General features: G+C 48.6%; 1 protein-coding gene across 1 annotated transcript in view; it reads right to left on the bottom strand.

Annotated features, from left to right (window-relative positions):
- The window catches only part of LOC147725638 (uncharacterized), a 261,971-nt gene that overhangs the window by 22,194 nt on the left and 213,644 nt on the right, over nt 1-26,133 (bottom strand). The gene's annotated exons all lie outside the window — the stretch shown is intronic.

Raw genomic sequence — 26,133 nt, 5'->3', positions numbered from 1 at the left:
ATAACATCTAAAACAGAGATGCGGTGGATCTCTTTCACTTACAGGCCTGTCTCACATATGCAGGCCCATTGTTACTTAAATTAACAATTTTTTCACGCAAAATCAATTAAGGAATCACAGAGGACTTTTTATTTCAGAAAGCTTAAAATACATTTTTCTTGACATCTACTAACGATAATGTGAGTGACGACAGTGCAGTGTTCAAAGGGAGGCTGCTGTGACAAAAAAAATGAGTGATCCACATAATATAGATACAACAGTGTACACCCCTGTGTGTAGCATGTCACAAGTGCAAACATGCTGATTCCTTGAGATTACAGGGCCATATTTATGAAAATGTAACACAGCGCAACAAGTCACCTTGCTGCGCTCCGTTACAGGGAAAGGGCAGGAATGTGCCTTTTCCCAGCGCTGGCACATAACCTGTTGCCTAGCGCCAACGCAGGCACTCTTGAGTGCCTGCGTTGCAAAGAGGATTGCTTTTGTGCAGAAAGGGACAGCTTCATGTGCAAAAACAACCCCTGGGGCATTTTCCTCTTTCTAGGTGTGCCGCACACATAGAAAGAGGAAGTAACTAGGAGCAATTAAAATATTTCTCCTTGTTATGCCTGTTAGCATTTTGGCACATTCCCAGGTCTACCAGTAATGGTAAATCCATGGATGTTGCATGGGAACAACCATGCTCCACCCATGGAACGTCTCCCTGCGGCAGAGTAGCGCAACGCAGTGATTTGCACTGCACTACATTATTCTGGATTTATTAAGCAACCCTGGGACATGCAAGGTGGCCTTACATGCCTAGATAAATCACATTTCAAGAGTTGTGTTGCTTTTGCACCACACAACGTGGTGCAAAAGCAAAGTAGCCCTTGATAAAAAATGCCCAAAAATGTTTTAGCTGACCAATCCCTGAGTTTTGTAATGTTCTGACCCATTCTGACAATTCTAAGGGTCTCATCAGGATGTGAAACATACCCTGTCTCTCATTTTGTCGCAAACTGTACTTAATACCAAGGAGAGGTGTTGCCTGTTGTGCCGTCTATATATGTTCAGGGTGTAGCAGTCCAAATTCAAAACAGCTGCCCAATGTTGAATGCACAGGATCAACCAGGAACCAATACTCTCCCAGTGCTGGTCCATCAAACTGATCTTCTTCCCAAAACTTACCAATACAAAAGGTAATCCACTTATTTTGGCATGCAACGTTTTTTCAAGTGGGGGCCAAAAAAAGTGTGTCAGTCAAAAAAGTGACATTTCACATTTCAACTTCCATTAGCACTCATTTTTCTTCTACACAGGAATATTGTTAGCAGAATTATCCTAAATGTAGCATGAGAGTACACTCATGGGAGTGCCTTTGCTTGGCTCTGTGTACATTTAATCTATGGGTGTTTCTGTTTGTGTCTGGGCCAGCATGTCTGTAGAGGAACCCGAGCTGCACCTGGTGCGGCAGCTAGAAATTGCTAAGGCTCCAAATTGACCAACAGGAGAAAAAGCTGTGTTACCCAATCAAATTAGATTTTTAAAAACATTTTGCAGTCATGGAAGGTCTACAAACCTCGATTTGTGGACCTTCCCAGATTAATAATCCAGATAGCTCTATAATTAATTTCTTGATAGGTTTGCCCCTAATCAGCAAAGGCACTTTCTTTAGTAAAGATCTACTTTCATCCCAAGTTGGTACATTTCTGGACAGCAGTTTTTTCTGGAGTGGAGAGCAAAGATTCCTATAGAATTTAAAATAGTAAACTCCGTCTTTTTAACTAGACTAGTAAGTGACCACTACTACCCAATAGATTATCAGATTATAGGACTCGTTGTACCACTTGTATAACTTCGCCCCTCTTAAGATGAGTCTGCCATTCCAATAGAAGACTAAGGGGCATATTCACCAGGAAATGTCGAAACTCGGAACTGCTGCAAATTTGGCGGCTCCAACATTTCCAAATGCAGGAATGCACCGTATTTACAGCAACATGGTTCGCCCCTATGTTTTCCCTATCACTGGTGCTAAAATGAACTGCCTTGCACCAACGCAAGCACCCTTACACCATAGTGCAAGGGTGCCTGCATTGCAGGGAATGATTGTTTATATCCAAGAAGGTGTCCCTTCCTGCACATAAACAATCAATAATAGAGATTTGTTATTCTATGTTTGCTGCACATGCACATTCTTAATGTGCAAGAAGGGACAATTTGAAGGGTCTCACCAGGATGTGAAACATGCCTCTCTCTCATTTTGTCGCAAACTGTACTTAATACACAGGAGAGCGGTTGCCTTTTGTGCCATCTATATATGTTCAGAGTGTAGCAGTCCAAATTTAAAACAGCTGCCCAATGCAGAATGCACAGGATCATCCACTTGAGTTTGGCATGCAAAGTTTTATAAAGTGGGGGCCAAAAAAAGGGAGAGTGTAAAAAAAGTTGCATTTACCCTTTCAACTTCCATTAGCACTAATTCTTCTTCTACACAGAAATATTGCTGAACAGAATTACCCTAAATGTAGCAAGAGAGCAGACCTTTACTCCTTCCTGAACGTAAACAATCATTCCCTGCAATGCAAGTACCTTTGCACTATGGTGCAAGGGTACCTGCGTTGGCACAATGCAGTTAATTGTAGCCCAGCACAAACACAGGGGCATGCCATATTGCTGTAAACACAGCACATCCCTGCGTTTGGATATGTCGGAGCGCGGCGCTGCCAAATTTGGTGCAGCTCCGAGCTTCAAAATTTCCTTGTGAATATAAACCCTTAGTCTGATGTGGGAATGGCAGACTCATCTGAAGAGGGGCGAAGTTATAGCAGTGGAACAAAGTCTTCCTACAATCTAAAAATCTATCTGATAATGGTGGTCACTTAATAGGCTGGTTAGAAAGAGTTGACCCTTTTAACTTCCATAGAAATCTTTGCTCTAGAAAAAAATGTTGACCAGAAATGTACCAAACTTGGCATGAAAGTAGACCTTTACTAAAGAAAGTGCCTATGGTGGTTAGATGCACACCCACATAGTTATTGAGAAATTACGACCAAGAAGTTAATTTATACCGATGTTGGTGGACGTTCCATAATTGCAAAATGTTTAAAAAATATAAATTGATTAGGTAACTGAGCTTTTTCTCCTGTCGGTCAATTCAGTGCCTTTGAAATTTCTAGCTGCCACACGGTTCAGCCCAGGATCCTCTGTAGACATACTGTCCCAGGAGAAAGCGACCCAGCTCCTCGTATGGTGGACGTCTGATTCTGATTGCAGGCCCAGCAGCAGATCATGCTTGGAAGGAGATAGGAGGCAAAGTCCAGACTATATGACAACTCTGAGGTCGAAGAAATCCTGGAAAATATCTAGCAACGTGAATGACATAAGGCATTCAGAACTTCAGGAAAAAAAGATTTAATCTACCTGGAGCGTAAGTCCCTTGTACACTGTGGTGATGTATAAAGCAAGGAAACTGACCCCTTTTCTTTCTCCTTTTTAATACAAAATATGGCAATCATCTCACCCACTGAAAAATGAAGATTGTGAGGAATTGTGTGCCAAAGTAGACTGCAGTTTGTTTCATTTTACTTGTCCTTTACTTTGCTTTAAGGGCTTATTAAGTTTTGAGATATTATTACTACTTTTGTTATTTCAATGGCATTCTATGTGTATGTGGGTTTAGTAGGTTTCATTTAACTTCTTTGTTTTTGGCTGCAAAGATTGGTGATAGGAAATAATTTGTCAGCATAACTTGAAAAGATGAACCATTGAGGGCGCAGATGCTTAGTTAAGTGCATGCTCGGGAACTACATTCTGCAAAGGATTGTGACGGGCATGGTGTCTAATGTTTACTGTAGTGCAGAGTGATGTGTAAGTGATGCTAGCTATGTATACCATCTTAAGATAGCCAACACTTAGTCAACTGTATGGTTTGGAGATGTTTTGTGTGCATGATGTTGGTAGGAGTTGTGTCCAATATGTACTGATGCTGTAGGGTGATGTGTAAATATAGTTTGATCTTGATGTGCTATCGACCAATCAAACAATGAGCCCGCTGGATGGCTTGTAGCTGATTTATTTGCCCAATTGCCCAGAAACTGGGCAATTGTGGCCGTAAAACAAGAATCTACAATGCACTTTTTAAAAGAGAATGACTTTAAGGGAGATAATGGTAGGAATGGTAGGTGAGGTGGGTAGTTACACAGAGTAAAAATCAAAACAACTGTGCCCCCCCCCCCGCCACCACTGCCTGCACAGCAGATGAAAAGGGCTCTTTGGCAGAGGCAAAAGGAAGGGTGCAAGTGGGGGCAGTGGTCAAAACTAAGGACAAGTGTTCTGAACTGATCTGTGTACAAAGTGGGAGTACCAACTCGTTGTCCCACTCCAACCAGATACAATGTTTGGAAAAAAAGAGGAACAGAGACCCACCAACACTTCACATGTAAGCAATGACAGCTAAACATGCTGCAGATGTGCCCTCAGTGCCATAGCAATGCAACCATATGTTCCCTCCTTCTTCCATGCCCCGCACAGACAAGTAGGTGTGAGCGCAAAATCCATTCCGCGTGCGGATTTCGCGGATTTTCGGTAAATCCGCAATCCGCGAACTCCCGCGAATTTACCGAAAATCCGCAAATCCGCGAGTGGCGGATCCGGGGGGCTAAAGTTCAAGCCTTCAAGCTTGAAGTTGTTGTAACTATTTTAGGATGGCGCCGGCAAGCTGCCAGCGCCATCCTAAAATAGTTACTAAGTTAGCTTCAACAGGAAGCACTAATAGATAAAATAAAGCAGGTGCACATCGGTGCGATTGCATAGTAACACACAAATGGCCGCTGGAACTAGTTGAAGCTCAAATTCAGTGACTCATTCATCAGCCCAAAAACAATTGTGAGCGTCGTCGAGGCTGGGCAGGTGTGCCTTCTTCCCAAATCTACCGTCGAAAATCAGCTGTGATGCTGGATAGAGGCCTTTGTATTCTTGACTTTCACGAGCGCAATCCTCGTGCTGTTCCTGTGACCAGGAGCTTCTTTCTCTTCATCTGCTGCTCTGATCAGTCTCTGACCATTTATACACACAAGAGGCACTTGAACTCGCACAGAAGACCCCCCCATTTAAAAAATCCGCAAAGTCCACAAATTCGCGGATTTTGCGAATCCGCGAATACGCAAATCGTGAATCCGCGAAATCCGCCCATGCTTACAGACAAGGCTTTACAGGGGGAACCACCAAATAGCACAAGCCGGCCTGGGCAGGACCTCTACCTATTGACATAAGTAGAAACATGTCTGACTGTTATTAAACTAATAAAACCAATTTTTATCTCACGATGAGGCAGTCAGAGCGAATGGAATGAGTGAAGCCAGTGCCGGATTGAAGCTGTGACCGGGCCGGACCGGAGCCGGTGATTAGAGCCGTGATTTGATCTGTGATCTGGGTTGGAGCTGGGGTTGAGCTAGGAGCTAGGAGCCAAGTCGAGCTGGTGTGGTGGTGTGGCATTGTGGCGGCTCATCCTCCCACTCCCTGCTCCCTCGCTCTCCCGGCTCTCACCTTTTCTCCCTTCCTTTTCTGATCCGCTTTTCATCGAGCGAGCGGAGCTGGTGACTAGAGAGATGGGGTTGAGTCGAGTTGAGCTGAGCCGAGGAGGGGCTCTCTCCCGCTCTTTCACTTTCCTGGCTCTCATATCTCATGACTCCCCACATCGAGGCGAGGCGGACACGTTTAACGCCAAGGCAGACACTGTTCTAACCAGAAGGAGCAGAGTGGAATAGCGACCAGAAGGAGCAGAGAGGAGCAGCGAGAGGTGTCGTAGCCAGGACACCGGGCTGTGCTTTGCAGGTAAAGCGAGCGAGTCATTGCAAGATGCTCCGCTCCCTGCTCCCCCTACCCCCTCGCACTCCTCGCACCCACCTGGTGGAATTGTGCCACTATAGCACGGCAAAAAGTGATTGTTAGCCACAATAGCAAAAGTAGCCATTCGCCACAATAGCAAAACATCTGAGTCCATCGGTTCAGCTACAACAGCCCTCCGCAGAAGAAGCTGGTTAGAAGGGGCTCTGCCGTGTGAGTTAATTATCAAGACCTAGCTCACTAAAACTAGTGGTTTCATGAGGAAACACGAGCAAAAATTTGCCTAAATCCCACAGGGGCAAATCTATGGACATACTAAGCACCCTAGTAAACGGAAAAAGTGGGTTGATAACAGAAGCCTAGAGTCCCCTACCCCTACTCCATCCTCGCAGAGATTTTGCAGAGAACCCAGCCTTAGGCTACATAGAAGGTCCAGAGAGCAGCTAATCAGAGGGTTAAGCCAAGTTACAAGGAGCATGAGATCAGGAAAAATCCGTCTGGCACCTCCGAGCAAATCCAGGAAGAGAGCACTCACAAAGGACTTAACTCTTATTTCAAACAAAAAAAAAGAGAAATCCAGTTTGCAAAAAGAGAGGCTGGTCTTGGCTCTGACACCAGAACTAGCGCTTTTCAAATTTGGGTGGGGGGGGAGACAGAAAACAGATTTTTTTTCTTTCTAAAGGAACCGATGGACGCAATTTACGGCTCCCCAGACGAGGCTTCCAGCTTGCAAAGCCCTATAATCACAAAAAAATACATAATTCCAAAAAACCCCCGGAGAAGCAAGCTCCTTATCCTCAAAACAGCAAGTATAACCACCCCAAATAAGTGAAAACACCTCACAAAACAGAAAACCTGGTCAGGAAATAGGCGTAGGGGCAGTTGATCATGAAGAAGCACCTATTAAAAGGGGGTTGATAAAAACAACAGCACAGGTTCACCTGCCCATGGCCTTGTCAGATGCAAGTAAGGAAGGGGAAAACGGAAAGAATCCAGATTAAAAAGGAGGCACAGGTAAAACTGGTACCCAAGGTATAATTTAAGTAGATGAATGGATCGGTTCTCCATTTCAAATTATATTGACCTTGCCCAAGCCTTCAAACTAAATACACAAACCGAAGAGGACATTTATGCAAACAAGCAAGGGAAAATCCCAGTAGTCGGCCCGCATCTGAAATGGAAAGTCGGGGAGGAAGGGGGGTCGCCTCCACACCCATAAAACACTCACCTAGTCAGGAGGGACAGGAGGTAAGAAACAATGATGAAATGTTCAACCTCCAGAAAGGCGAAAGCCCCCATCACCCCCTATCACGATCTTGTCAGTTAGTGGAATAGATTCAATATCGGGGATTTTGACACAATCTATCCATACAGCCACATGGAACAAAGTGCTGCTAAGAACACTACAGCAAACAATAGATATATTAAATTTCCAATCCAACAAATTAGATGTCCAGGTTGATTTAATGAACCTAATCGCGTTACACATTGCAGGAATAAATACAAAACTAGACACAACTACAGCTCAAATTACAAAAGGAAATAAAAATGCTTGTGGATGGCTGACGCTTGTGGATGGCTGACGCTTGTGGATGGCTGACGCTTGCGGATGCCTGAAGCTTGTGAATTCCTGAAGCTTGTGCATGCCAGACCCTTTTTGGATGCCTGACGCTTGTGGATGTCTGCTGGGTGATGCTTGTGGATGCCTGATGCTTATGGATGTCTGATGCGTGATACTTGTGGATGCCTGATGCTTGTGGATGCCTGATGCTTCTAGAGGTCTGATGCTTCTAGAGGTTTGATGTTTGTGGATGTCTGATGCTTCTGGATGTCTGATGCTTGTGGATGCCTGATGCTTGTGGATGCCTGATGCTTGTGGATGCCTGATGCTTGTGGATGCCTGATGCTTGTGGATGTCTGATGCTTCTGGATGTCTGATGCTTGTGGATGCCTGATGCTTGTGGATGCCTGATGCTTGTGGATGCCTGATGCTTGTGGATGCCTGTTGCTTGTGGATGCCTGTTGCTTGTGGATGCCTGTTGCTTGTGGATGCCTGTTGCTTGTGGATGCCTGTTGCTTGTGGATGCCTGATGCGTGTGGATGTCTGATGCGTGTGGATGTCTGATGCTTGTGGATGTCTGATGCTTGTGGATGCCTGATGCTTGTGGACGCCTGATGCTTGTGGATGTCAGATGCTCCTGGACGCCTGATTCTCCTGGTTGTCTGATGCTTGTGGATGCCTGATGCTTGTGGATGCCTGATGCTTGTGGATGCCTGATCCTTGTGGTTGCCTGATGCTTCTGGAGGTCTGATGCTTCTGGATGTTTGATGTTTGTGGATGTCTGATGCTTCTGGATGTCTGATGCTTGTGGATGCCTGATGCTTGTGGATGCCTGATGCTTGTGGATGCCTGATGCTTGTGGATGTCTGTTGCTTGTCTGGATGTTTGATGTTTGTGGATGTCTGATGCTTCTGGATGTCTGATGCTTGTGGATGCCTGATGCTTGTGGATGCCTGATGCTTGTGGATGCCTGATGCTTGTGGATGTCTGTTGCTTGTGGATGTCTGATGCTTGTGGATGCCTGATGCTTGTGGACGCCTGATGCTTGTGGATGTCTGATGCTCCTGGACGCCTGATTCTCCTGGTTGTCTGATGCTTGTGGATGCCTGATGCTTGTGTATGTCTGATGCTTGTGGACCTCTGATGATTCTGGATGTTTGTGGGTGTCCGATGCTTGTGGATGTCTGATGCCTGATGCTTGTGGATGTCTGATGCCTGATGCGTGTGGATGTCTGATGCTTGTGGATGTCTGATGCTTGTGGATGTCTGATGCTTGTGGATGTCTGTTGCTTGTGGATGTCTGTTGCTTGTGGATGTCTGTTACTTGTGGATGTCTGTTACTTGTGGATGTCTGTTGCTTGTGGATGTGTGACGCTTGTGGATGTGTGACGCTTGTGGATGTCTGACGCTTGTTGATGTCTGACGCTTGTGGATGTCTGACGCTTGTGGATGTCTGATGCCTGATGCTTGTGGATGTCTGATGCTTGTGGATGTCTGACGCTTGTGGATGGCTGACGCTTGTGGATGGCTGACGCTTGTGGATGGCTGACGCTTGAGGATTGCTGACGCTTGTGGATGCCTGAAGCTTGTGAATGCCTGAAGCTTGTGCATGCCAGACCCTTTTTGGATGCCTGACGCTTGTGGATGTCTGCTGGGTGATGCTTGTGGATGCCTGATGCTTGTGGATGTCTGATGCGTGATACTTGTAGATGCCTGATGCTTGTGGATGCCTGATGGTTGTGGATGCCTGATGCTTCTGGAGGTCTGATGCTTCTGGAGGTCTGATGCTTCTGGAGGTCTGATGCTTCTGGAGGTCTGATACTTCTGGAGGTCTGATGTTTGTGGATGTCTGATGCTTCTGGATGTCTGATGCTTCTGGATGCCTGATGCTTGTGGATGCCTGATGCTTGTGGATGCCTGATGCTTGTGGATGCCTGATGCTTGTGGATGCCTGATGCTTGTGGATGTCTGTTGCTTGTGTATGTCTGATGCATGTGGATGTCTGATGCTGTGGATGCCTGATGCTTGTGGACGCTGATGCTTGTGGATGTCTGATGCTCCTGGACGCCTGATTCTCCTAGTTGTCTGATGCTTGTGGATGCCTGATGCTTGTGTATGTCTGATGCTTCTGGATGTTTGTGGATGTCTGATGCTTGTGGATGTCTGATGCCTGATGCTTGTGGATGCCTTATGCTTGTCTGCCTTATGCTTGTGGATGTCTGTTGCTTGTGGATGTCTGTTGCTTGTGGATGTCTGTTGCTTGTGGATGTCTGTTGCTTGTGGATGTCTGTTGCTTGTGGATGTGTGACGCTTGTGGATGTGTGACGCGTGTGGATGTGTGACGCGTGTGGATGTCTGACGCTTGTGGATGTCTGACGCTTGTGGATGTCTGACGCTTGTGGATGTCTGGCGCTTGTGGATGTCTGGCGCTTGTGGATGTCTGGCGCTTGTGGATGTCTGGTGCTTGTGGATGTCTGATACCTGATATTTGTGGATGTCTGACGCTTGTGGATGTCTGACGCTTGTGGATGTCTGACGCTTGTGAATGCTTGACGCTTGTGAATGCCTGACTCTTGTGGATGCCTGACTCTTGTGGAAGCCTGACTCTTGTGGATGCCTGACTCTTGTGGATGCCTGACGCTTGTGGATGCCTGACGCGTGTGGATGCCTGACGCTTGTGGATGTCTGATGCGTGTGGATGTCTGATGCGTGTGGATGTCTGATGCGTGTGGATGTCTGAGGCTTGTGGATGTCTGATGCTCGTGGATGTCTGATGCTTGTGGATGTCTGATGCTTGTGGATGTCTGTTGCTTGTGGATGTCTGTTGCTTGTGGATGTCTGTTGCTTGTGGATGTCTGTTGCTTGTGGATGTCTGATGATTGTTGATGCCTGACGCTTGTGGATGTCTGACGCTTGTGGATGTCTGACGCTTGTGAATGCTTGACGCTTGTGCATGCCTGACGCTTGTGGATGCCTGACGCCTGAGGATGCCTGATGCCTTTGGATGTCTGATGCATGTGGATGCCTGACGTTTGTGGATGTCTGATGCCTGATGTCTGTGGATGTCTGACGCTTGTGGATGTCTGACGCTTGTGGATGTCTGACGCTTGTGGATGCCTGACGCTTGTGGAGCCTGACGCTTGTGGATGTCTGACGCCTGATGCTTGTGGATATCTGATGTTTGTGGATGTCTGATGTTTGCGTTTGTCTGATGCTTGCGGATGTCTGATACTTGCGGAAGTCTGATGCTTGCGGATGTCTGATGCTTGTGGATGCCTGATGCTTGTGGATGCCTGATGCTTGTGGATGCCTGATGCTTGTGGATGCCTGATGCTTGTGGATGCCTGATGCTTGTGGATGTCTGTTGCTTGTGGATGTCTGATGCTTGTGGATGTCTGATGCTTGAGGATGCCTGATGCTTGTGGACGCCTGATGCTTGTGGATGTCTGATGCTCCTGGACGCCTGATTCTCCTGGTTGTCTGATGCTTGTGGATGCCTGATGCTTGTGTATGTCTGATGCTTGTGGACCTCTGATGATTCTGGATGTTTGTGGGTGTCCGATGCTTGTGGATGTCTGATGCTTGTGGATGTCTGATGCCTGATGCTTGTGGATGTCTGATGCCTGATGCGTGTGGATGTCTGATGCTTGTGGATGTCTGATGCTTGTGGATGTCTGATGCTTGTGGATGTCTGATGCTTGTGGATGTCTGTTGCTTGTGGATGTCTGTTACTTGTGGATGTCTGTTGCTTGTGGATGTGTGACGCTTGTGGATGTGTGACGCTTGTGGATGTCTGACGCTTGTGGATGTCTGACGCTTGTGGATGTCTGATGCCTGATGCTTGTGGATGTGTGACGCTTGTGGATGTCTGACGCTTGTGGATGGCTGACGCTTGTGGATGGCTGACGCTTGTGGATGGCTGACGCTTGAGGATTGCTGACGCTTGTGGATGCCTGAAGCTTGTGAATGCCTGAAGCTTGTGCATGCCAGACCCTTTTTGGATGCCTGACGCTTGTGGATGTCTGCTGGGTGATGCTTGTGGATGCCTGATGCTTGTGGATGTCTGATGCGTGATACTTGTAGATGCCTGATGCTTGTGGATGCCTGATGGTTGTGGATGCCTGATGCTTCTGGAGGTCTGATGCTTCTGGAGGTCTGATGCTTCTGGAGGTCTGATGCTTCTGGAGGTCTGATGCTTCTGGAGGTCTGATGCTTCTGGAGGTCTGATGCTTCTGGAGGTCTGATACTTCTGGAGGTCTGATGTTTGTGGATGTCTGATGCTTCTGGATGTCTGATGCTTGTGGATGCCTGATGCTTGTGGATGCCTGATGCTTGTGGATGCCTGATGCTTGTGGATGCCTGATGCTTGTGGATGTCTGTTGCTTGTGTATGTCTGATGCATGTGGATGTCTGATGCTGTGGATGCCTGATGCTTGTGGACGCTGATGCTTGTGGATGTCTGATGCTCCTGGATGCCTGATTCTCCTAGTTGTCTGATGCTTGTGGATGCCTGATGCTTGTGTATGTCTGATGCTTCTGGATGTTTGTGGATGTCTGATGCTTGTGGATGTCTGATGCCTGATGCTTGTGGATGCCTTATGCTTGTGGATGTCTGTTGCTTGTGGATGTATGTTGCTTGTGGATGTCTGTTGCTTGTGGATGTCTGTTGCTTGTGGATGTCTGTTGCTTGTGGATGTGTGACGCTTGTGGATGTGTGACGCGTGTGGATGTCTGACGCTTGTGGATGTCTGACGGTTGTGGATGTCTGGCGCTTGTGGATGTCTGGCGCTTGTGGATGTCTGGCGCTTGTGGATGTCTGGCGCTTGTGGATGTCTGACGCTTGTGGATGTCTGACGCTTGTGCATGCATGACGCTTGTGGATGCCTGACGCCTTTGGATGTCTGATGCTTGTGGATGCCTGACGTTTGTGGATGTCTGATACCTGATGTTTGTGGATGTCTGACGCTTGTGGATGTCTGACGCTTGTGAATGCTTGACGCTTGTGAATGCCTGACTCTTGTGGATGCCTGACTCTTGTGGATGCCTGACTCTTGTGGATGCCTGACTCTTGTGGATGCCTGACGCTTGTGGATGCCTGACGCTTGTGGATGCCTGACGCTTGTGGATGTCTGATGCGTGTGGATGTCTGATGTGTGTGGATGTCTGATGCGTGTGGATGTCTGATGCGTGTGGATGTCTGATGCTTGTGGATGTCTGATGCTCGTGGATGTCTGATGCTTGTGGATGTCTGTTGCTTGTGGATGTCTGTTGCTTGTGGAGGTCTGTTGCTTGTGGATGTCTGATGCTTGTGGATGTCTGTTGCTTGTGGATGTCTGTTGCTTGTGGATGTCTGTTGCTTGTGGATGTCTGTTGCTTGTGGATGTCTGTTGCTTGTGGATGTCTGATGATTGTTGATGCCTGACGCTTGTGGATGTCTGACGCTTGTGTATGTCTGACGCTTGTGAATGCTTGACGCTTGTGCATGCCTGACGCTTGTGGACGCCTGACGCCTGAGGATGCCTGATGCCTTTGGATGTCTGATGCATGTGGATGCCTGACGCTTGTGGATGTCTGACGCTTGTGTATGTCTGACGCTTGTGAATGCTTGACGCTTGTGCATGCCTGACGCTTGTGGACGCCTGACGCCTGAGGATGCCTGATGCCTTTGGATGTCTGATGCATGTGGATGCCTGACGTTTGTGGATGTCTGATGCCTGATGTCTGTGGATGTCTGACGCTTGTGGATGTCTGACGCTTGTGGATGTCTGACGCTTGTGGATGCCTGACGCTTGTGGATGCCTGACGCTTGTGGAGCCTGACGCTTGTGGATGTCTGACGCCTGATGCTTGTGGATGTCTGATGTTTGTGGATGTCTGATGTTTGTGTTTGTCTGATGCTTGCGGATGTCTGATGCTTGCGGATGTCTGATGCTTGCGGATGTCTGATGCTTGTGGATGCCTGATGCTTGTGGATGCCTGATGCTTGTGGATGCCTGATGCTTGTGGATGTCTGATGCTTGTGGATGTCTGTTGCTTGTGGATGTCTGATGCTTGTGGATGTCTGATGCTTGAGGATGCCTGATGCTTGTGGACGCCTGATGCTTGTGGTTGTCTGATGCTACTGGACGCCTGATTCTCCTGGTTGTCTGATGCTTGTGGACGTCTGATGATTCTGGATGTTTGTGGATGTCCGATGCTTCTGGATGTCTGATGCTTGTGGATGTCTGATGCCTGATGCTTGTGGATGTCTGATGCTTGTGGATGTCTGATGCTTGTGGATGTCTGTTGCTTGTGGATGTCTGTTGCTTGTGGATGTCTGTTGCTTGTGGATGTCTGTTGCTTGTGGATGTGTGACGCCTATTGGATGTCTGTCGCTTGTGGATGTCTGTCGCTTGTGGATGTCTGACGCTTGTGGATGTCTGATGCCTGATGTTTGTGGATGTCTGACGTTTGTGGATGCCTGATGCTTGTGGATGCCTGATGCTTGTGGATGTCTGTTGCTTGTGGATGTCTGTGCTTGTGGATGTCTGTTGCTTGTGGATGTCTGTTGCTTGTGGATGTCTCTTGCTTGTGGATGTGTGACGCTTGTGGATGTCTGGCGCTTGTGCATGCCTGACGCTTGTGGATGCCTGACGCCTTTGGATGTCTGATGCTTGTGGATGCCGGACGTTTGTGGATGTCTGATACCTGATGTTTGTGGATGTCTGACGCTTGTGAATGCTTGACGCTTGTGAATGCCTGACTCTTGTGGATGCCTGACTCTTGTGGATGCCTGACTCTTGTGGATGCCTGACTCTTGTGGATGCCTGACTCTTGTGGATGCCTGACTCTTGTGGATGCCTGACGCTGGTGGATGCCTGACGCTTGTGGATGTCTGACGCTTGTGGATGCCTGACGCTTGTGGATGCCTGATGCTTGTGGATGCTTGACGCTTGTGGATGCTTGACGCTTGTGGATGCTTGACACTTGTGGATGCTTGACGCTTGTGGATGTCTGGCGCTTGTGGATGTCTGGCGCTTGTGGATGTCTGGCACTTGTGGATGTCTGGCGCTTGTGGATGTCTGGCGCTTGTGGATGTCTGGCGCTTGTGGATGTCTGGCGCTTGTGGATGTCTGGCGCTTGTGCATGCCTGACGCTTGTGGATGCCTGACGCTTGAGGATGCCTGATGCCTTTGGATGTCTGATGCTTGTGGATGCCTGACGCTTCTGGATGTCTGACGCTTCTGGATGTCTGATGCTTCTGGATGTCTGATGCTTCTGGATGCCTGATGCTTCTGGATGCCTGATGCTTCTGGATGTCTGATGCTTGTGGACGTCTGATGATTCTGGATGTTTGTGGATGTCTGATGCTTGTGGATGTCTGATGCTTGTGGATGTCTGATGCTTGTGGATGTCTGATGCTTGTGGATGTCTGATGCTTGTGGATGTCTGATGCTTGTGGATGTCTGTTGCTTGTGGATGTCTGTTGCTTGTGGATGTCTGATGCTTGTGGATGTCTGTTGCTTGTGGATGTCTGTTGCTTGTGGATGTCTGTTGCTTGTGGATGTCTGTTGCTTGTGGATGTCTGATGATTGTTGATGCCTGACGCTTGTGGATGTCTGACGCTTGTGTATGTCTGCCGCTTGTGAATGCTTGACGCTTGTGCATGCCTGACGCTTGTGGACGCCTGACGCCTGAGGATGCCTGATGCCTTTGGATGTCTGATGCATGTGGATGCCTGACGCTTGTGGATGTCTGACGCTTGTGTATGTCTGACGCTTGTGAATGCTTGACGCTTGTGCATGCCTGACGCTTGTGGACGCCTGACGCCTGAGGATGCCTGATGCCTTTGGATGTCTGATGCATGTGGATGCCTGACGTTTGTGGATGTCTGATGCCTGATGTCTGTGGATGTCTGACGCTTGTGGATGTCTGACGCTTGTGGATGTCTGACGCTTGTGGATGCCTGACGCTTGTGGATGCCTGACGCTTGTGGAGCCTGACGCTTGTGGATGTCTGACGCCTGATGCTTGTGGATGTCTGATGTTTGTGGATGTCTGATGTTTGTGTTTGTCTGATGCTTGCGGATGTCTGATGCTTGCGGATGTCTGATGCTTGCGGATGTCTGATGCTTGTGGATGCCTGATGCTTTGTGGATGCCTGATGCTTGTGGATGCCTGATGCTTGTGGATGTCTGATGCTTGTGGATGTCTGTTGCTTGTGGATGTCTGATGCTTGTGGATGTCTGATGCTTGAGGATGCCTGATGCTTGTGGACGCCTGATGCTTGTGGTTGTCTGATGCTACTGGACGCCTGATTCTCCTGGTTGTCTGATGCTTGTGGATGCCTGATGCTTGTGTATGTCTGATGCTTGTGGACGTCTGATGATTCTGGATGTTTGTGGATGTCCGATGCTTGTGGATGTCTGATGCTTGTGGATGTCTGATGCCTGATGCTTGTGGATGTCTGATGCTTGTGGATGTCTGATGCTTGTGGATGTCTGTTGCTTGTGGATGTCTGTTGCTTGTGGATGTCTGTTGCTTGTGGATGTCTGTTGCTTGTGGATGTGTGACGCTTGTGGATGTCTGTCGCTTGTGGATGTCTGTCGCTTGTGGATGTCTGACGCTTGTGGATGTCTGATGCCTGATGTTTGTGGATGTCTGACGTTTGTGGATGCCTGATGCTTGTGGATGCCTGATGCTTGTGGATGTCTGTTGCTTGTGGATGTCTGTGCTTGTGGATGTCTGTTGCTTGTGGATGTCTCTTGCTTGTGGATGTGTGACGCTTGTGGATGTCTGGCGCTTGTGCATGCCTGACGCTTGTGGATGCCTGACGCCTTTGGATGTCTGATGCTTGTGGATGCCGGACGTTTGTGGATGTCTGATACCTGATGTTTGTGGATGTCTGACGCTTGTGAATGCTTGACGCTTGTGAATGCCTGACTCTTGTGGATGCCTGACTCTTGTGGATGCCTGACTCTTGTGGATGCCTGACTCTTGTGGATGCCTGACTCTTGTGGATGCCTGACGCTGGTGGATGCCTTACGCTTGTGGATGTCTGACGCTTGTGGATGCCTGACGCTTGTGGATGCCTGATGCTTGTGGATGCTTGACGCTTGTGGATGCTTGACGCTTGTGGATGCTTGACACTTGTGGATGCTTGACGCTTGTGGATGTCTGGCGCTTGTGGATGTCTGGCGCTTGTGGATGTCTGGCACTTGTGGATGTCTGGCGCTTGTGGATGTCTTGCGCTTGTGGATGTCTGGCGCTTGTGGATGTCTGGCGCTTGTGGATGTCTGGCGCTTGTGCATGCCTGACGCTTGTGGATGCCTGACGCTTGAGGATGCCTGATGCCTTTGGATGTCTGATGCTTGTGGATGCCTGACGCTTCTGGATGTCTGATGCTTCTGGATGTCTGATGCTTCTGGATGCCTGATGCTTCTGGATGTCTGATGCTTGTGGACGTCTGATGATTCTGGATGTTTGTGGATGTCTGATGCTTTTGGATGTCTGATGCTTGTGGATGTCTGATGCTTGTGGATGTCTGTTGCTTGTGGATGTCTGTTGCTTGTGGATGTGTGACGCTTGTGGATGTCTGACGCTTGTGGATGTCTGATGTTTGTGGATGTCTGACGCTTGTGGATGCCTGACGCTTGTGGATGCCTGACGCTTGTGGATGCCTGACGCTTGTGGATGCCTGACGCTTGTGGATGGCTGACGCTTGTGGATGGCTGACGCTTGAGGATGGCTGACGCTTGTGGATGCCTGAAGCTTGTGAATGCCTGAAGCTTGTGCATGCCAGACCCTTTTTGGATGCCTGACGCTTGTGGATGTCTACTGGGTGATGCTTGTGGATGCCTGATGCTTGTGGATGCCTGATGCTTGTGGATGCCTGATGCTTGTGGATGCCTGATGCTTGTGGATGCCTGATGCTTGTGGATGCCTGATGCTTGTGGATGCCTGATGCTTGTGGATGCCTGATGCTTGTGGATGTCTGTTGCTTGTGTATGTCTGTTGCTTGTGGATGTCTGATGCTTGTGGATGCCTGATGCTTGTGGACGCTGATGCTTGTGGATGTCTGATGCTCCTGGACGCCTGATTCTCCTGGTTGTCTGAAGCTTGTGGATGCCTGATGCTTGTGTATGTCTGATGCTTGTGGACGTCTGATGCTTCTGGATGTTTGTGGATGTCTGATGCTTGTGGATGTCTGATGCCTGATGCTTGTGGATGTCTGATGCCTGATGCTTGTGGATGTCTGATGCCTGATGCTTGTGGATGCCTGATGCTTGTGGATGTCTGTTGCTTGTGGATGTCTGTTGCTTGTGGATGTCTGTTGCTTGTGGATGTCTGTTGCTTGTGGATGTCTGTTGCTTGTGGATGTCTGTTGCTTGTGGATGTCTGTTGCTTGTAGATGTCTGTTGCTTGTGGATGTCTGACGCTTGTGGATGCCTGACGCTTGTGGATGCCTGACGCTTGTGGATGCCTGACGCTTGTGGATGCCTGACGCTTGTGGATGGCTGACGCTTGTGGATGGCTGACGCTTGTGGATGGCTGACGCTTGAGGATGGCTGACGCTTGTGGATGCCTGAAGCTTGTGAATGCCTGAAGCTTGTGCATGCCAGACCCTTTTTGGATGCCTGACGCTTGTGGATGTCTACTGGGTGATGCTTGTGGATGCCTGATGCTTGTGGATGTCTGATGCGTGATACTTGTGGATGCCTGATGCTTGTGGATGCCTGATGCTTCTGGAGGTCTGATGCTTCTGGAGGTCTGATGCTTCCGGAGGTCTGATGCTTCTGGAGGTCTGATGCTTCTGGAGGTCTGATGCTTGTGGATGCCTGATGCTTGTGGATGCCTGATGCTTGTGGATGCCTGATGCTTGTGGATGCCTGATGCTTGTGGAGCCTGATGCTTGTGGATGTCTGTTGCTTGTGTATGTCTGTTGCTTGTGGATGTCTGTTGCTTGTGGATGCATGATGCTTGTGGATGCCTGATGCTTGTGGACGCTGATGCTTGTGGATGTCTGATGCTCCTGGACGCCTGATTCTCCTGGTTGTCTGAAGCTTGTGGATGCCTGATGCTTGTGTATGTCTGATGCTTGTGGACGTCTGATGCTTCTGGATGTTTGTGGATGTCTGATGCTTGTGGATATCTGATGCCTGATGCTTGTGGATGTCTGATGCCTGATGCTTGTGGATGTCTGATGCCTGATGCTTGTGGATGCCTGATGCTTGTGGATGTCTGTTGCTTGTGGATGTCTGTTGCTTGTGGATGTCTGTTGCTTGTGGATGTCTGTTGCTTGTGGATGTCTGTTGCTTGTGGATGTCTGTTGCTTGTAGATGTCTGTTGCTTGTAGATGTCTGTTGCTTGTGGATGTCTGATGCTTGTGGATGTCTGACGCTTGTGGATGTCAGGCGCTTGTGGATGTCTGGCGCTTGTGGATGTCTGGCGCTTGTGGATGTCTGGCGCTTGTGCACCTGACGCTTGTGGATGCCTGACGCCTTTGAATGTCTGATGCTTGTGGATGCCTGACGTTTGTGGATGTCTGATACCTGATGTTTGTGGATGTCTGACGCTTGTGAATGCTTGACGCTTGTGAATGCCTGACTTTTGTGGATGCCTGACTCTTATGGATTCCTGACTCTTTTGGATGCCTGACTCTTGTGGATGCCTGACGCTTGTGGATGCCTGACGCTTGTGGATGCCTGACGCTTGTGGATGCCTGACGCTTGTGGATGCCTGACGCTTGTGGATGCCTGACGCGTGTGGATGTCTGTTGCTTGTGGATGTCTGATGCTTGTGGATGTCTGATGCTTGTGGATGTCTGTTGCTTGTGGATGTCTGTTGCTTGTGGATGTCTGTTGCTTGTGGATGTCTGTTGCTTGTTGATGCCTGACGCTTGTGGATGTCTGACGCTTGTGGATGCCTGACGCTTGTGGATGCCCGACGCTTGTGGATGCTTGACGCTTGTGGATGCTTGACGCTTGTGGATGCCTGACGCTTGTGGATGTCTGACGCTTGTGGATGTCTGACGCTTGTGGATGTCTGGCGCTTGTGGATGTCTGGCGCTTGTACATGCCTGACGCTTGAGGATGCCTGACGCTTGAGGATGCCTGATGCCTTTGGATGTCTGAAGCTTGTGGATGCCTGACGTTTGTGGATGTCTGATGCCTGATGTCTGTGGATGTCTGACGCTTGTGGATGCCTGACGCTTGTGGATGCCTGACGCTTGTGGATGCCTGACGCTTATGGATGTCTGATGCGTGTGGATGTCTTTTTTTTTTTTTTTTTTGTATGTTCTTATATAGCGCTCGAATCACCCGGAGGCATCTCGGCGCTTGCCTTGGGAACCCGTCCTGGCTTTTCCCTGTGAGATAGCCCCTAACGGGCATCCCCAAGGTGAAAGCCAGGCATCCCGCCGCAGGGGGCCGTTGTGGAGATTAAGCAAGCTTAATGCCCAGAGTTGCAGAGTGTGAACCCATGATTAGGTCAGGCACCGAAGCGAGAATTATCGAGTCCGTGGACATTTGAGCTCAAGACCCTGCCGCGTCGGGAATCGAACCCTGGTCCCGGGTCTGTTGCTTGTGGATGTCTGATGCTTGTGGATGTCTGATGCTTGTGGATGTCTGATGCTTGTGGATGTCTGTTGCTTGTGGATGTCTGTTGCTTGTTGATGCCTGACGCTTGTGGATGCCTGACGCTTGTGGATGCCTGACGCTTGTGGATGCCTGACGCTTGTGGATGCTTGACGCTTGTGGATGCTTGACGCTTGTGGATGTCTGACGCTTGTGGATGTCTGACGCTTGTGGATGTCTGGCGCTTGTGGATGTCTGGCGCTTGTGCATGCCTGACGCTTGTGGATGCCTGACCCTTGAGGATGCCTGATGCCTTTGGATGTCTGATGCTTGTGGATGCCTGACGTTTGTGGATGTCTGATGCCTGATGTCTGACGATTGTGGATGTCTGACGCTTGTGGATGCCTGACGCTTGTGGATGCCTGACGCTTGTGGAGCCTGACGCTTGTGGATGTCTGACGCCTGATGCTTGTGGATGTCTGATGTTTGTGGATGTCTGATGTTTGCGTTTGTCTGATGCTTGCGTATGTCTGATGCTTGCGGATGTCTGATGCTTGTGGATGCCTGATGCTTGTGGATGCCTGATGCTTGTGGATGCCTGATGCTTGTGGATGTCTGTTGCTTGTGGATGTCTGTTGCTTGTGGATGTCTGATGCTTGTGGATGCCTGATGCTTGTGGACGCTGATGCTTGTGGATGTCTGATGCTCCTGGACGCCTGATTCTCCTGGTTGTCTGAAGCTTGTGGATGCCTGATGCTTGTGTATGTCTGATGCTTGTGGACGTCTGATGCTTCTGGATGTTTGTGGATGTCTGATGCTTGTGGATGTCTGATGCCTGATGCTTGTGGATGTCTAATGCCTGATGCTTGTGGATGTCTGATGCCTGATGCTTGTGGATGCCTGATGCTTGTGGATGTCTGTTGCTTGTGGATGTCTGTTGCTTGTGGATGTCTGATACTTGTGGATGTCTGTTGCTTGTGGATGCCTGATGCTTGTGGATGCCTGATGCTTGTGGATGCCTGATGCTTGTGGATGCCTGATGCTTGTGGATGTCTGTTGCTTGTGTATGTCTGTTGCTTGTGGATGTCTGATGCTTGTGGATGCCTGATGCTTGTGGACGCTGATGCTTGTGGATGTCTGATGCTCCTGGACGCCTGATTCTCCTGGTTGTCTGAAGCTTGTGGATGCCTGATGCTTGTGTATGTCTGATGCTTGTGGACGTCTGATGCTTCTGGATGTTTGTGGATGTCTGATGCTTGTGGATGTCTGATGCCTGATGCTTGTGGATGTCTGATGCCTGATGCTTGTGGATGTCTGATGCCTGATGCTTGTGGATGCCTGATGCTTGTGGATGTCTGTTGCTTGTGGATGTCTGTTGCTTGTGGATGTCTGTTGCTTGTGGATGTCTGTTGCTTGTGGATGTCTGTTGCTTGTAGATGTCTGTTGCTTGTGGATGTCTGACGCTTGTGGATGTCTGACGCTTGTGGATGTCTGGCGCTTGTGGATGTCTGGCGCTTGTGGATGTCTGGCGCTTGTGGATGTCTGGCGCTTGTGGATGTCTGGCGCTTGTGCATGCCTGACGCTTGTGGATGCCTGACGCCTTTGAATTTCTGATGCTTGTGGATGCCTGACGTTTGTGGATGTCTGATACCTGATGTTTGTGGATGTCTGACACTTGTGAATGCTTGACGCTTGTGAATGCCTGACTCTTGTGGATGCCTGACTCTTGTGGATTCCTGACTCTTTTGGATGCCTGACTCTTGTGGATGCCTGACTCTTGTGGATGCCTGACGCTTGTGGATGCCTGACGCTTGTGGATGCCTGACGCTTGTGGATGCCTGACGCTTGTGGATGCCTGACGCGTGTGGATGTCTGTTGCTTGTGGATGTCTGATGCTTGTGGATGTCTGATGCTTGTGGATGTCTGTTGCTTGTGGATGTCTGTTGCTTGTGGATGTCTGTTGCTTGTGGATGCCTGACGCTTGTGGATGTCTGACGCTTGTGGATGCCTGACGCTTGTGGATGCCTGACGCTTGTGGATGCTTGACGCTTGTGGATGCTTGACGCTTGTGGATGCCTGACGCTTGTGGATGTCTGACGCTTGTGGATGTCTGACGCTTGTGGATGTCTGGCGCTTGTGGATGTCTGGCGCTTGTACATGCCTGACGCTTGTGGATGCCTGACGCTTGAGGATGCCTGATGCCTTTGGATGTCTGATGCTTGTGGATGCCTGACGTTTGTGGATGTCTGATGCCTGATGTCTGTGGATGTCTGACGCTTGTGGATGCCTGACGCTTGTGGATGCCTGGCGCTTGTGGATGCCTGACGCTTGTGGATGCCTGACGCTTATGGATGTCTGATGCGTGTGGATGTCTGTTGCTTGTGGATGTCTGATGCTTGTGGATGTCTGATGCTTGTGGATGTCTGATGCTTGTGGATGTCTGTTGCTTGTGGATGTCTGTTGCTTGTTGATGCCTGACGCTTGTGGATGCCTGACGCTTGTGGATGCCTGACGCTTGTGGATGCCTGACGCTTGTGGATGCTTGACGCTTGTGGATGCTTGACGCTTGTGGATGACTGACGCTTGTGGATGTCTGGCGCTTGTGGATGTCTGGCGCTTGTGGATGTCTGGCGCTTGTGCATGCCTGACGCTTGTGGATGCCTGACGCTTGAGGATGCCTGATGCCTTTGGATGTCTGATGCTTGTGGATGCCTGACGTTTGTGGATGTCTGATGCCTGATGTCTGACGATTGTGGATGTCTGACGCTTGTGGATGCCTGACGCTTGTGGATGCCTGACGCTTGTGGAGCCTGACGCTTGTGGATGTCTGATGCCTGATGCTTGTGGATGTCTGATGTTTGTGGATGTCTGATGTTTGCGTTTGTCTGATGCTTGCGTATGTCTGATGCTTGCGGATGTCTGATGCTTGCGGATGTCTGATGCTTGTGGATGTCTGATGCTTGTGGATGTCTGATGCTTGTGGATGTCTGATGCTTGTGGATGTCTGATGCTTGTGGATGTCTGACGCTTTTGGATGTCTGACGCTTGTGGATGTCTGACACTGTGGTAAATAAAATTACCGGAACTATTTTTCTATACATTAAATGACAATAAGGATAACTCAATAAATGAGAGGCAGAGTCCGTGGTATCTGAGTCATACGGGCTTTAATTAAGTATCTCGAGATACTGGACATCGGGTTCCATCACCACTAAGGTTCAGGAAGGGATATTCAACACTTTATTGACATCACACATTATATATAGTAAAACAGTATAATTGAAATGAATACAGTAGGCGTAACAAGTGGAAAAGAGAGTGATAAGAACACATGGGCGTAAAAGAAGGCGTGTACAAGGGCGTACACGGAGGTGTGTGCTGGAAACGTCACAGAAGTGTCATAAGTGGGTGGATGCATAGAGAAATTCTGCAGGGTCAGCAGAAACCTTTAGCACGTATGCGCGCGCGACTGATCATGATGTGGCATTGACGTGTAACTGGGGAGAGCTGGGGGGCTTGACTTTAGCACTAGTAGAGGAGTCTGGTGTCTGGGATGTCAGAACGACCTGCACCTATAGCGTATCTGGTATCTCGTGTTTGGAGGATGTACTATCTGAAGTAAAAGTTCTCTCGGGCAGAGGCCGTACATCACTGAATGCTAGTGGGTGCATACGTGTCTTTGTGCAATGCGCGGGGCCATGGGCCTACTATGGCAACGGGTGCAATAAATTACTCGTAAGGAGACATGAAGGCCGGGCCCTTCGCTCTGCAGGCTGGAATATGTTTACCTATTTCACTAGACTGGAATGTGTTTTTGCGGAGGCTGAGCAGATAACTGTAGGCAAAATACCGTCTTGGCAGACAGGCCAGGCCGAGCCGGGCACTGCTTCGCTGGGCAGGAAGTAAAGTAAAGGTCAGGGATGCATACCTAAACTACAGCTTTCAGAGACAGAAGAGACTCGGAGCCTCAATTAAGGCCTGGCTCGACTGAGCCAGAAAAACGTGGAAAGCGTGTGCTTTGCAATATTCTGAAAGTGTACCATGTAAATGCATTGGAAACGTGGGCCCTGATGCGGAATCAGTACTTTATACATGGAGGGCTCACTAACTGACATACTAACATTAGACGGAAATGCATTCGCATGATTATGGCAGACACGGAAAAGGAATTACATGACATACGTGGAACACGGGAGCATGGATAGGGTGCGAGTGGGGGTCACACTGACTACCTAAAAATTTCTATTACCTCATTCCCTCCTTGGCCCCTACGGCGCCCTTTAGGATATATCTATTTTCATGAGACCATCTATCTGTTCGTGTAACATCATTTGTTCATCTTTCTTTATTCGGGAACGTGAACGTGGATGGGGAATACAGGAAGTGGCGCACAAGCCGCAAATCGCTGGCCCACATTGCAAACAGAGACAACAACTGAATACTATGAGCAGTATTATTCCTAGGAATGACAGTACTTTCCATCCCCATGTGGATATCACACTCCAGAGCCAACCGGACCAAGTCCAGGTGCCAGGATTCTGGTGTATCTGATGAGCTATTTTATGAAGCCTTGTTATTGCTTTGTATACTGATGGTGCGTTATTGGGAATAAACACACAACAACTAGATCCGATCACTCTACAAGCTCCGCCCCTATCGGCCAGGATGACGTCAAGAACAAGGCGGTTCTGAAGAACAACGAGTCTCATAGCAGACTGCTCTTCGGTCAGGTTACCTAAGGCAGAAGTAGTCTCATTCACTACTGCTTCAAGAGTTCGTGTTAATCTGCGTATTAATTTACTATTTTGAATGGGACCTATAAAGAAAAAGAAACCTTTATTGAAATCTGTATATTGTTCCAATGTTGTCTCAGTCTGATCGACAATTGGGGACTCGATCCCCCTTCTACGTCTTATATGTGCAAGATGTGAATTTCGATGATAATCGGATGGGGCTAGAAAAACAGGTGGTAGCAGGAACGCAATATAACATGTTCCATCCCAATCCAATGGCAGACGTATATAAGCTGTCTGACCACAAATGAAATAAGAATGACGGGAAGCTTTGAAAGTAGACTTTCCTTTATCACTGAATTCGACCACAGTAGTACAATCACTGTGTCCTAGGCGTACTGAACCATTTTTCCTGACGCATAATTCACCTTTCACTGGTAAAACTGTTATAAACGGCAAATCCGAAGTAGTCTCGGACTGAACGTTCAAAATCATGAGGTTAAGCGTAAAATTTCCTAATCCATACACTTCATTTTCTAGATCGGTCCCTGTCCTTTGGGGAAGACCGTCCTTGTCTGGGAAACAGGCTTTATTCATAACTGTATTCAGGTCTCCCCATATCCAATTGCCTTGGGAAACTTTGGACTTACTGTCTAAGGAGGACATTAATGCAAACCATGCTCCGCACAAACCATTATGCGTAAACGGATAGGGAAAGAGGGGCAGAGCTCCCTTCATTTTCTGGTAAGGTGGGAGTCGGCCACACACCCAGCAATTAATGACATTGCTGGTCTGGTGAGAATGGTGTAACATACGGATAAAAGTGTTGTTGCGCAGTGCAAGTCGATAGGATAGTTCGTGAGGGGGCAGGTCCCTGAATGTATGCTCTATAGTGTCATTGGAAGAAGAATGTACGTGTGAACCAAGAGGTGGAAAGAAAACATGTAACGTCCAGCTTATACATATGATCATAATACTCAGAAAAAACATAAAAATCAAAGTGATAATACATCTGCTGTGCAGATTTTTGCAGTATCTGTTTCTCTTCTCATTTCGCCTATCTCTCTGGCTATTTGGGTCTATCTCATACATGTCAGGAACCTGTCTAACCGCTTCACCCGAGGGGGACTTAAACAATTAAACGCTGTCTGACTTACTAGACCTCAATTTCATTCGGTACTCCTGCTGCGGAGTTTTCTCTAACAGGGGGAGTTTAGTGTCAATATCAGAAATGGGGCAGTCCTTGGGAAATGTCTCTGGAAACAGTCCATGGAATCGTTTAACGTGGCTGGAATGGATCCAGCTTTTCCTTCCCTCCACCTTCACTGCGGTCCTTGTTGTGATCAACACCAGCTTCGGCTCCCGCCACCTGGGCTCGAGAGGGCTTGAGCGGTCAAAATTACGGATACAGATGAGGTCTCCTGGAACGATTTCACTTGAGTGTTGTCCGGGAAAGCAGCCGCT

This window comes from Lissotriton vulgaris, chromosome 3_2 (genome assembly GCF_964263255.1).
Source record: "Lissotriton vulgaris chromosome 3_2, aLisVul1.2, whole genome shotgun sequence".
Taxonomy (NCBI): Eukaryota; Metazoa; Chordata; class Amphibia; order Caudata; family Salamandridae; genus Lissotriton; species Lissotriton vulgaris.
This window is presented reverse-complemented; position numbering and strand designations above follow the sequence as displayed.